Genomic DNA, 11659 nt, shown 5'->3' with positions numbered 1-11659 from the left:
AAGGATGGGTTCGAGGTGCCACAGCCACAGACTGTTTAAGAGGCAGCACTGGGATTCGGGCGAAGGGTCAGGAGTGGAGACTGGTATCTCAAAGGGGAGTAAAACGATCTTGTCATGGCCAGAGGCCAGAGCAAGGAGGAGCTCAGGAATCCAGCAGAGAAATCAATCACTTTTCTAGCTACCGAAGCACTATGGTGGGGCTGTGACTCTGAGGTAATGTCTGGGCCAGGTTGGCAGGGGGCTGGGACCTGTATGCTGAGGTGTAAAAGCCAACAACAGCAAGAGCTAACACTTCCCTAACCCTTACCTGGAACCAGGCTCTGCTCTGAGTGCTGTACACATATTAACTCATTTAGTCCTCACAACAGCTCAAGGTAGGTACTCTTTTTACCCTTTTTTGTAGGTGAGGAAACCAGGGCACAGAGAGGTTAAATACATTGCCCAATGTCCCACAGTGAGAAAGTGGCAGATTCAGATCTGGCAGTCTGGCTCCAAAGTCTGTGCTCTTAACCACCTTGCCAGGCTGCAACGTAGTAAGTATCTGTATGAAGGTTGTGGAGCAAGGGAGCACCAGTCAGGCCTGAAGTCAATGGAGGGATGGAGGAGAGCAAGCCGCTGAAGTAGACAAGGAGGGAATAATCAGAGAGGTGGGAGGGAACTCAGCGATATCAGGTGAGCAGGAGGATGAGGAAGTTTCAAGAAGAAAGTTCATCCAACAGTGTCCAGTGCTACAGGGAAATCCAGGAAAATAGGGCCTGAGAAATGGTCATTGGAAGTGGCCATTTGAAGCTTGTGTTGATGAAGATATGGGTTATTCCATAAAGATGCAGCTGCTGTTAAAAAAGCCAAAATCATAATGAGAAGTTTATTTCTCTCACATAACAGTCCAGTAAAAACAGTACAAGGCTGATATGGCAATGCCACATTGGTGGGGACCCAAGCTCCCTCTATCTTTTTGCTCTTCCATCTTCCACAAGAGATTTCCACCTCAGGTCTAAACTGACAGTTCTTGCCATTTCTCCAGAATGAAGATGAAAAGAAAAAATGTATGACACAGAAGTTACATGCATGGCAATACCTAGTTGCAAGGGAACCTGGACAATGATACAGTCTTTGGTGGGGCAGTATTATACCAGCTAAAACTGGTAGTTTCTATTACTAAAGGAAGAAGATGACAAACACTGGGATACAATTCTCTACCACAGAGGTCATTGGTCACCTTTGCAATTACAGTTTCATTAGGTGGGCTGTAGGTATGCAGGGAGATGATGGAAATACTAGAAGAAGAGAAGTTCCATCTGAGAAGGTTGGTAGTCACTGGAAACAGAGAGAGAAAACAGTTTGAGTAGTAGAATAGAAAAATGTACAAGATGGGGAAGTGGTATGTTTGTAGAGAGCAGAAAAAAGCAAGATGGAAGAAAGAGACCAGACACTGGAAAGGGTGAGGACAGTTGATGGATCAAGGCTCCAAAGAGATTGGAACCAGTCAGAATGGAGAGTACAGTTGGAGAAGTTAGACTTGGACACTTCTTTCTCTGAAACAAGAGGGAAGGAAAAGAAAATGAGTGAAGATACAGAGACACTTTATTTATTTATTTTTAAAGATTTATTTTTTATCTCTGTCCCCTTCCCCCCCCACCACCAGTTGTCTGCTCTCTGTGTCCATTCGCTCTGTGTTCTTCTGTGACTGCTTGTATTCTTGCCTGCAGCACTGGGAATCTGTTTCTTTTTGTTGCATCGTCTTGCTGCATCAGCTCTGTCAGCTCTCCATGTGTGCTGCACCACTCCTGGGCAGGCTGCACTTTTTTTTGCACAGGGCGGCTCTCCTTACAGGTCACACTCCTTGCACGTGGGGCTCGCTACGTGGGGGACACCCCTGTGTAGCACGGCACTCCTTTCATGCATCAGCACTGCCTGTGGGCCGGCTCACCACACGGGTCAGGAGGCCCTGGGGATCAAACCCTGGACTTCCCATGTGATAGGCAGACACTCTATCAGTTGAGCCAAATTCGCTTCCCCAGAGACATTTTAATGTGAAGAGTAAGGAAGGTGGGGAAGCCTGGGTTCAGGTGGCCCTAATCCCAAATGTGCAGGAGAGATAATCTGCCTCTGTAAACTGTGTTTCCAATTGTCAATGAGGCTGCCAGTTTTCAAAATGTAAAGATGCTGATTCATTTGTGTAGCCAGCATCGTCTACCTGGGGCACCAGACCACCCTGCCTCTCAGGAAGCGATTAATGAAAATGCAGTATTTCCCTCTTACAGCGTTAGTAGAACATGGCAGAGCTGCTCCTAAACCACAGAGCCAAATAAGCACTGTACACAGGGTGGGCCCGCCATATTTGTTAAATAAATGAATGGTGTATGAATGAATGAATGTATGAATGTATGAATGAATGAATGAAAGATGTATGAATGAATGAAAGAATGAATGAACACATTTCACACTCCATGACTTTGGATAGTTGTACATGTTCAGGGCATTTAAATCCTTTCTCAAGTAGTGCAATTCTTTGCAGGCTGACATTCATTTCAACAGATTCTATTTCCAAAGCCGCATCCCTCTTCTCTGACACATGAGAATTACATGCACCCTGGAATTTCTGAGATGTTGAGAATTTTACTAGGCAGCATCTAGGTCTTTTGTTTGCATTATTAGAGGAGCTTGGGAGGATCCGCAAGGCTAAATGTCAATTCCCCCCAGTTTAAAGAAATAAAATCAGCAATAGGCTGGTTTTTTTCCCAAAGGGAAAATATCCATTCATGGAAGTTCTTTTTGTGTATTTGTTTCCGATTGCCGTGGGTCACATCATTTCAGATCTCAGGCCAGCCATGAGAGAACTCAGGAATCCAGATATTTTAAACAAAGAAAACAACCTGCTCCCCCTCGGTTTAAGACATAAATGCCTCTTATCTGCTTTTGTTTTGGGAGATTACTTCCAGAGAAGACGGTGACATTAGAAAGAGAAAATCAGATCAGCTGGGTTTGAACCCTGTACCCTCCCATATGGTAGGCGGATGCTCTATCAGTTGAGCCACATCACTTCTCCTGAGGTTCTTTCTAAAACAAGCTCATTCCGTTGGAAAGACACATAGCATCTCCACTACAGAGAGAGACTCTTCAGATTCAACCATTACAACTCCACGAACTTCAAGCAGGTGGAATGGTTATGTCACTGCTAATTTCAACTCCCCTTTCTGAGGAAGCAGAGTTCTTGCTTTTTTCCACACCTCCAGACTGCTGCCCGAGCAGCCTTCACCTTCCGAAGGGCAAAGTTGCCTCTCATCTTCCAGCCTTGGAAATCTCCCTGAACTTGTTTCTTTCCAAGACCCTTTCTGTCTGCCTACTTTAAAACATTCTTTACAGCCCTGCCTCTCTAGCAGACAAAACCAGGTGTGCGAGGGTGTGGGGACAACCATCCTTGTCATTCACCAAGGGGGCTGGCTTTTCTTTTTTAGAAGAGTTATGAGCTTACAAAATAATCATGCGTAACATATAGGTTCTCATACATCACCCCACCAACAACACCTTGCTTTGTTGTGGAATATTTGTTACAAATGATGAAAGAACATCATCAAAATATTACTGCCAACTACAGTCCCTAGCTTACATTCGGTGTATGTTTCCATAAACCACCCTATTACTAACGCTGTGTATTGGTGTTGTGCATTTGTTCTAGTTTATGAGAGAATGCTCTCGTAGCTGTACTGTTAACCCAGGCCATCATTCACCACGGGGTTCGCTGTGTGAGACGGTCCGCTGCTGTGTACAATCCATTCAGAGTGTACGCTTCTTTCTCATGGTATCATTATCTGGCGTTGGTATGAGGGTGATGTGACCTCATAAAATGAGTTAGGGAGTCTTTCCTCCTCTTCAGTTTTGTGAAAGAATTTGAGGAGGTTTGGTGTTAATTCATCTTAGAATGTTTGGTAAAACTCATCTGGAAGTCTCTGGGCTTTTCACTGTAGGGAGACTTCTGATTACTGATTCAATTCTTTTTACTATTTACTGGTTTGTTGAAATCTTTCTTCTTAAGTCAGTGTATGTAGTTTGTGTGTTTCTAGGAATCTGTCAGCTTTTTCTAGGTTATCTAATCTGGCCTAAATTTGGCCTAAATTTGGGCATAGCATCCTTTCATAATCCTTTTTATTCTGGAACATTTGTTTCAGATTATGAAAGAACATGATCAGTCTATTACCACTAACTATGGTCCATAGTGTACACGTGATATAACTTTTCCATACACCCCCTATTATTAACACTGTGGGTTAGTATTGCACATTTATTATAGTTCATGAGAGAACGCTCTCATATTTGTACTGCTAACCACAATCTGTCATCCACCACAGGGTTTTCCGTGTTATAAAGTCCCATGCCTTGTATAATCCATCCAAAGCTTATGCTCAGTGACTCTGTTTCATCACAGACATGTATTGTCATCACCTCAATCTTAGAATGTTTTCATTACTCCAAAAGGAAAAATCCCGTACCCCCCATACCTCCCTGTTGTTGATCCTTAGCACTGATACACCTTCACTTCCCTTGATGCAAGAACATCATAATATTACTGTCAACTATAGCCCATAGGTTACATTAGTTGTTTGATTCTCATGTATCATCATATTCTTAACAACTTGTGACGCACATTTGGTCTAGCGCATAGAGGACCATTCTTGTGTTGGTCTATTAACCACAAGCCTCGTCCACCGCTGAGTTCACTATAGAGTGCCTAGCTTTCTTTCAAGGGCACTGGCTTTTTTTTTTTTCAAGTAGACATGCTTTTAATACTTACAGGACCCAATGGTGGCCAGTTGGGAGGTACCATGCCACCTCTGGGGGGCTACAGGTTTATGTAGGGAAATACAATGGAGGGGGAGTGCTCATATAGAGAACAGCGGGCATAGGTTATGGGTATAATGTAAGCAGGTACTGTTAATAACAAACGTGTTTATAGCCTACATGCATAAATACAGGTTAGCATCTTTTCACCTATTTACTGTCATTCCACCTGAGAGGGTGGGGTTGCTGGCCAGTTCAGCAGGGGACTGGCTTATGATGAATGTATTTAAGCACTACCTTGGCCTCCTCTCTCCTCTTCCAGAACACTGCACTTCCCAGAGCTGGGGAGCAGGGTATCAATACCAACACACATCCAGATTATTCCTCTAGCTTCTGGCTGGGGCCACCCCCCATTATTGGACATAAGAGCCTCGGCCTTTGTAGCCAGCACCCCAGAGTGGCCAGCGGGGCTCCTCCTGCCAGTGCACAGGGACACTTTCTTGCTTTTCATTTTTTTCCATCTGTGACCTCCCTCTTGTCTATACTGCGAAGACTACTCCCAGAGCAGGTCACACATTTTCACAGTGTTTAGTGGTGAAAACTAAAGGGGTAATTGTACTCAAACTACAAAGTAGCATCTGTGCGGAATCCTTGGTTTCCATCCTATCTCCTCCTCTGACCACGTGGTTTGGGTCACCTGCGATCTGTTCCTCTGCCAGGTCTGTCTTGGCCCGGGCCAGAGTCCCCGTGCTGGCCCAGCCCAGCCTGGCCTCCCCTTCTAATTACAGAGAAGCGATTCAGTGGTGGTTTTGTGTCTGAATCGTGTCCCATCATTTCCTGACACAACCAATATTGCATACCCAGGGTTTGGTTCTGGGTATTTAAGAAATACCACTGTGGGAGCCAACCAGGCAAAGAGGGACCTCGAAACCATCTCACGCTGAGAGTGGTCAGAGAAAACGAGCACATAGAGAAGCGAGGCCTCAGAGGGTGAACACGGACATCATACAGAGAGGGCAGAACCAGGGCAGATGAAACGCACGGGGGGTTTTCAGCTCAACATAAAGGATATTTTTCTTATACTAACCCAGCTTTACTAGAGCAGTGCAGACTGTTCCAGAAAATGGTGTCTCTTTACCTAAATTGTCCTAGCAAAGATTTGCTGGCCCTCCAGAAGAGAAGTTCCAGACAGGATTCTTTGGTTGGGTGGGAGACTGGCCTTCCAACGGCATAATCATCTATTTCTATGAGGAAGACAGAACAAGGGTCACGAGGTTTTTGGCAACTGTGATCCTGTTAAACCTTGCTGCCTGCTTGGCTCTAGACATCAGACAGTTTTCACCTATTATTATTTCCCTTTGAAATTCTGACATGCTCTCCAGGAATTTAAAATATTCTCTTCTGCAGGGCAACACAGCTTGCCAGCTTTAAATTTCAAACTTCAAAGTTGCTTTGGAAATAAAAGTTCACTTTTACAATTTTCAAGATTCCTAGCCATAGGAAAATGGACTTGAACTTTGGAAATTCACTTTTGAAATTTAGACGTATTGACCAATTTATTGGTCAGCTTGAAAGTCCCTTGGGCATGTCCAAGCAACCTGTTTGACTTACCCTTGCTCTCTGAGTGATTAGACCTGTCTCCCCAATGTAGAGCAGTTGTTCCCAAGCCTGGCTGCTCATTAGAGTCACTAGGGAGACTTTAAAAATCCCCTAAGTGTCCAGACTTCACACCCAGAACTGTGGATTTAATTGGGCTGGGATTAGGCCCAGGCCTGGGTAATTTAAAATACTTTCCAGGGCCATTGTAATGTGCAGCCAGAGATGAGAACCTCAGTTCTAAAGGGTTTGAGTTCTATTTGATCCATCCCCCACCCCACTATAATGGTGGGTGTGACAGTTTGAGATTATTTCATGAATCCCAAAAATAGATTTTGTTTTTAAACTAACCTATTCCTGTGGGTGAGGTGCCATTTGATTGCTTTAAATTGCTTGAAGCTCCTTTGATTAGATTACCTGATAAGATCACCTTAGGTCTTTTGATTGGACAAAGTCAGTGAAGCACGACTCAGGTTGAGTCTCTGCCCTCCTGATGGGTCTGCTATAAATGGGATACACAGACAGAGAAAGACAGACACAAGAAAAGCCATGTTTGATCCTTCTGTGTAAGAGAGAAGACTAGAGCATCGCTTGAGCACCAAGCCCTAGTGTCTGGGCCCACGAGAAGCTCAAGAGGAGACGAGCCCTGCTGTATGACTGATAGCTTACAGCTGAACTTAGGAAAAAAGGGGAACAGCCGAGACTCGCATAGGGGGCCCAGAAAGAGACGAGGCTGTGCCTGGTTGCTCTCAGCGAAGCGCAAACCTCAGTAGAGACTGGTGGCCGTCTTGCTTCAACAGTGGACTTTGGTGAGAAAGCATCTCCGCTGGTGCCTCAGTGTGGACTTGTCATGGCCTTGGAACTGTAAGCTTTTACCCCAAATAAATCCCCTTTATAAAAACCAACCGATTTTTGGTACTTTGCATCCGCAGCCCTTTGGCAAACGAACACAGTGGGGCTGAAAGTGAGGTAGAGGTTAAGGGATATTTTAGCATCTCTCATGACGAAATTGGGATTTTGTTACCACACTAAAATCACCTACAGTGTTTTGAGAGTTTCTGTTGAGTGCCCCTTGCTAAGACACAGCTTCCCTATGCCGGAACAAAAACATATTTCTCTGAAACTTCCAAGATCCCAGACAAGGGAGAGCCCTCCTTTAAAGAGGCTTTTTGACATGCTGATTCACAGCTGTTTGTATTAGCTGGGAAAATCATGCCCATCTTGACTACTGGAATGTAAGCGTCGTGGGAGTTGATGGGCCAGTAGCCTCACCCCTTTGCATGGTGCTAGGCCCAGGTCATCCTCACACACGAGTCAGCGCCATGAAGGCGCAGACCTCATGGCTCTTGCCTGCCTTGTGGGCCTACAACAATGTCTGATACAAAGTAGGTGCTCAAGAAATGTGTTCAATGGATAAATGAACGAATCCATCAGTCAAATGACAGCCAGGGCCCAGCTCCAGCTCCAGAGACTGCCAAGAGTATTTTAAAATAAGTAAATAAAATTCTTATTTCCAGAGTCTGGTTTCCCCAGAGCTTCTCAGAAGAGCTTAGGTACCAGGAGAGAAGGGCCTTCAGGATGGCCTCGCGAGTTAACTAGGGAGAAAGGGGGTGGCCAGGACAAAGAGCGGTCAACCTAGAGCCGGGGCTCTTAACCAGGGTCCGTGAGCTTGAACTGACATTCAAAAATCGTTATTCTTGTGGGGACGTGTTGGTGCCGGTGTGATATGTTTATTAAATAATACACAGTACAGCGTGCACTTAGTAAGGGGTCCGAGGTTTTCGACTGGCGAAGGAGTCCATGGAACAAAAACGGTTAAGAACCCCTGGTCTAGACGAGGCCTGGGATCTAATTCTAAATTAGTCAGCCTAATGCTCTCTCAAAGGCAGTCTCCCTGGTCTCCATCCTCTTCAGCCTGAAGTGCACCTCTGCCAAGCTGCCTCCCTCAACACAGGGGCTGGTACAGTTGTCCCTATTATTAACTGCACTAACTCCCACCCTTCAAATCCACCTTAAAAAAAAAAAATTGCCAGGTCCAAAAACTGACCCCTCCAAACCCTGGATAATTCCATTTTCACCAATCATGGACACTCCTGTTCTGCCCCGTTCCTCCTCAGAGAAAGCAGTGTGGAAAATCTTTGTGTGTGTGTGTACCTCAGAAAACTAGAACTAGGCTTGTCCAGCCCTGACAGAGTTAGCAATCATCTGCCAAAGCAGCATGCAAATCTGAGTAAAAGAAGCCAAGCAGCTGCATTCTCCCAATCCCCAGGGCTCTAGAACACACCCACAATGAGTAGAAATCTTTTCTTGGAAATGTCAAACTGTGGGATTCAATGAAAAGATTCTGACCTAATCACCTCTCTTCTGGGTGCTCATATTAGCCGCCTATAAGAGGCCTGATTTTAAAGGGAAGTACTCACATCCAGTGCTTTAGTTCCCTCTTTAGCATTGGCCTCTGGCCATGTGACTTGGAAACAGCTGAAAGGTTCTTCCTGAGTCTCTGACTGGTACAATAAGAAATTTTTACCTTGCAGCTCATTAGCTTTCTGAAGAAAGGTATTCACTATGTCTCGTCGTAGGGATTGCTCATGTCCAAGTCCACAAGGAAGAATCTGAGGCTTGGACCCAGTTAGCGAACATGTTGAATCTCTTGTATTTATCACATTCTCTGGCTGTGATTCAAAATGAAGGAATAAATGCCGGTGACCTGGGTGCTAGCATCATAGAGTGGTTCTGGGAAAATCTGCTCCCTACATCATTTCAACTGGGAAAATTATTCCCTGTGGCCTGCACCTCTAGGACATTCATCTTAACTGAAGAGAGATATATTCAATCAACTCGATCTGTAATAATAACCTGTGATTGTTAATAGAGGCTAATGTTCTAAGAGAAACAGCATTCAAATTTCTAACCAAGGGGTCATTTTTACTGATAATTGTGATCTCCTCCCTGCTTATCTCTCTCCCTGAAATACATATCCTAGACAGGGTGCAAAGAGATCACTCCCTCAGGAAATTTCACTGTCTCATATTATTGCAACCCCTGGGAGGTTCACTGAAATGCATGGTGGGATCAGGGACTGAGAAGGAAGGATGAGACAGATAATACGTTTAAAGTGGCATCTGGCTAGCAGGCGCCTGGTGCAGCTTTTCCCAACCTCCTCCTAAAGTACATGCAGACACAGAGAAAGATGAAGAACTCTAAGTAATTCAGTCATTTAAAAAATATTCATTCCGACATGTGCTAAATAAAAGACAGTCCCTGCTTTCAAGGAATTTATATTCTAGTCACTAGACCAAAGTTGGTCTATTGCTGAATAACAAATTATCTCAAAATTTAGTAGCTTAAAACAACAACATTTATTGTCTCACTATTTCCGTGGGTCGGGAATCCAGGTGTGGTTTAAGTGGGTCCTCTGGTTCTGAGTCTCACGAAACCTCAGCCGTCTCAAGCCTCAGCTCACTGGTGGTTGTTGGCAAGATGCAGGTGCTCAAGGTTGTGAGCCCGAGGCCTCCCACCAGGGCCTCTCTGTGGGCACATCTCAGCATGGCTGCCGGGAAGGGGTTTCAACAGTAAACCAGAACGGAGTCAGCCTGCAGACAGGCAGGAACACTTCTGAACTTTCCACCCACCCCCCACTCACTGCTGGGATTGGATGGCTATCTTTTTTTCCTTAAGACTTATTTTTTATTTCTTTCCCTCCCCTCCCCCACCGCCCCCATTGTCTGCTCTCTGTGTCCATTCGCTGTGCGTTCTTCTTTGTCTGCACGCGTTCTTGTCAGCAGCACTGGGAATCTGTGTTTCTTTTTGATGTGTCATCTTGCTGCGTCAGCTCTCCACGTGTTAGGCGCCACTCCTGGGTGGGTTGTGCTTTTTTCACACAGGGTAGCTCTCCTTACGGGGTGCACTCCTTGTGCGTGGGGCTCCCCTACGTGGGGTACACCCCTGCGTGGCACAGCACTCCTTGCACGCATCAGCATTGTGTGTAGACCAGCTCAACACATGGGTCAGGAGGCCCTGGGTTTGAACCCTGGACCTTCTATGTGGTAGGCAGATGTGCTATCGGTTGAGCCAAATCCGCTTTTGGATGGTTATCTAAAACATTTAAGGCCTACTTTCTGCCTTTAGGCTTTCTTCTCATGGCTTCCTGCATTTATGTATTCACTCCATGAACATTTTGGTGTTCTTTTTGTGTTCCAGGTATTATTTTGAGAAAGGAGGATATAACAGTGAACAAAACAAATTTCCAGGCTTTATGGAGTTTACATTCCAGTAAAGACAGAAATAAGAAATATATAGTATATCAGAGGTTTGGAAGGCTGCTGTAACAAAGTACAATAGATTGGGTAGCTTAAAACAAAAAGAATTCATTCTCTCACAGTTCTTGAGGCTAGAAGTCCAAAATCAAGGTGTGCCAGGATATGCTCTCTGTGAAGGCTCTAGGCAAGATTCTCTTCTTGCCTCTTTGAGCTTCTGGTGGTTGCAGCAATTCTTGGCATTACTTGGCTTGTAGCTGCATCTCTCCTGCCTCTGCCTCCCTGTGTGGCTTCCTGAGTCATCACACGGGCCTTCTTACAACCCCAGGCATTGGATTTAGTGCTTACCCTCATCCAGTAGGACCTCACCTTAACTTGATCGCATGTGTAAAGACCCTATTTCAAACAAGCTCACATTCACAGGTACCTGGGGTTAGGACTTCAACATATCTTTTTGGAGGACACAGAGTAAGGGAGAGGAGAGGGCCAAGGTGTGTATATGTGAGTGCATTTTGGGTGGGTGGGTTATAATAAGATCCATTTGAGCAGAGAACTGGAGAAAGATAGAGGCCCTGGGGGATGGGGGATACTTGGTATGCTGAAGAAATGGCAGTAAAGGCAATGGGGCTGGAGCAAAGTCAGTGAAGTGGAGAATAGTAAGACTTGAGGTCAGAGGGGTAGTTTGGTAGTGGGGTTTCTGCACAGTAATTTGAAGGGCTTTGTAAGCCATTTTATGACTTTGGGTTTTACCCCAAGTGAGATGGGATAACATGGATAGATTCTGTGAAAAGGACTAAGATCACTCTGGTTGCCAGATTTGAGAATAAACTATCCATGGAAACAAGGGTGGAAGTCAGAAGACGAGTAGGAAAACTATTGAAATAATTCAGGTAAAAGTTATTGGTTTCTTATAAAAATGTGGTAGCAATGGTGGTGGATATATTTTGAAGGTAGAGTGAACAGGATTTTTTTTGAAGGACTGAATATGGAATGTGAGAGAAAAAGAGGAATTAAGGACAATACCAAAG

Source organism: Dasypus novemcinctus, chromosome 4 (assembly GCF_030445035.2).
Source record: "Dasypus novemcinctus isolate mDasNov1 chromosome 4, mDasNov1.1.hap2, whole genome shotgun sequence".
Taxonomy (NCBI): Eukaryota; Metazoa; Chordata; class Mammalia; order Cingulata; family Dasypodidae; genus Dasypus; species Dasypus novemcinctus.
Note: the sequence above shows the minus strand (reverse complement) of the source record.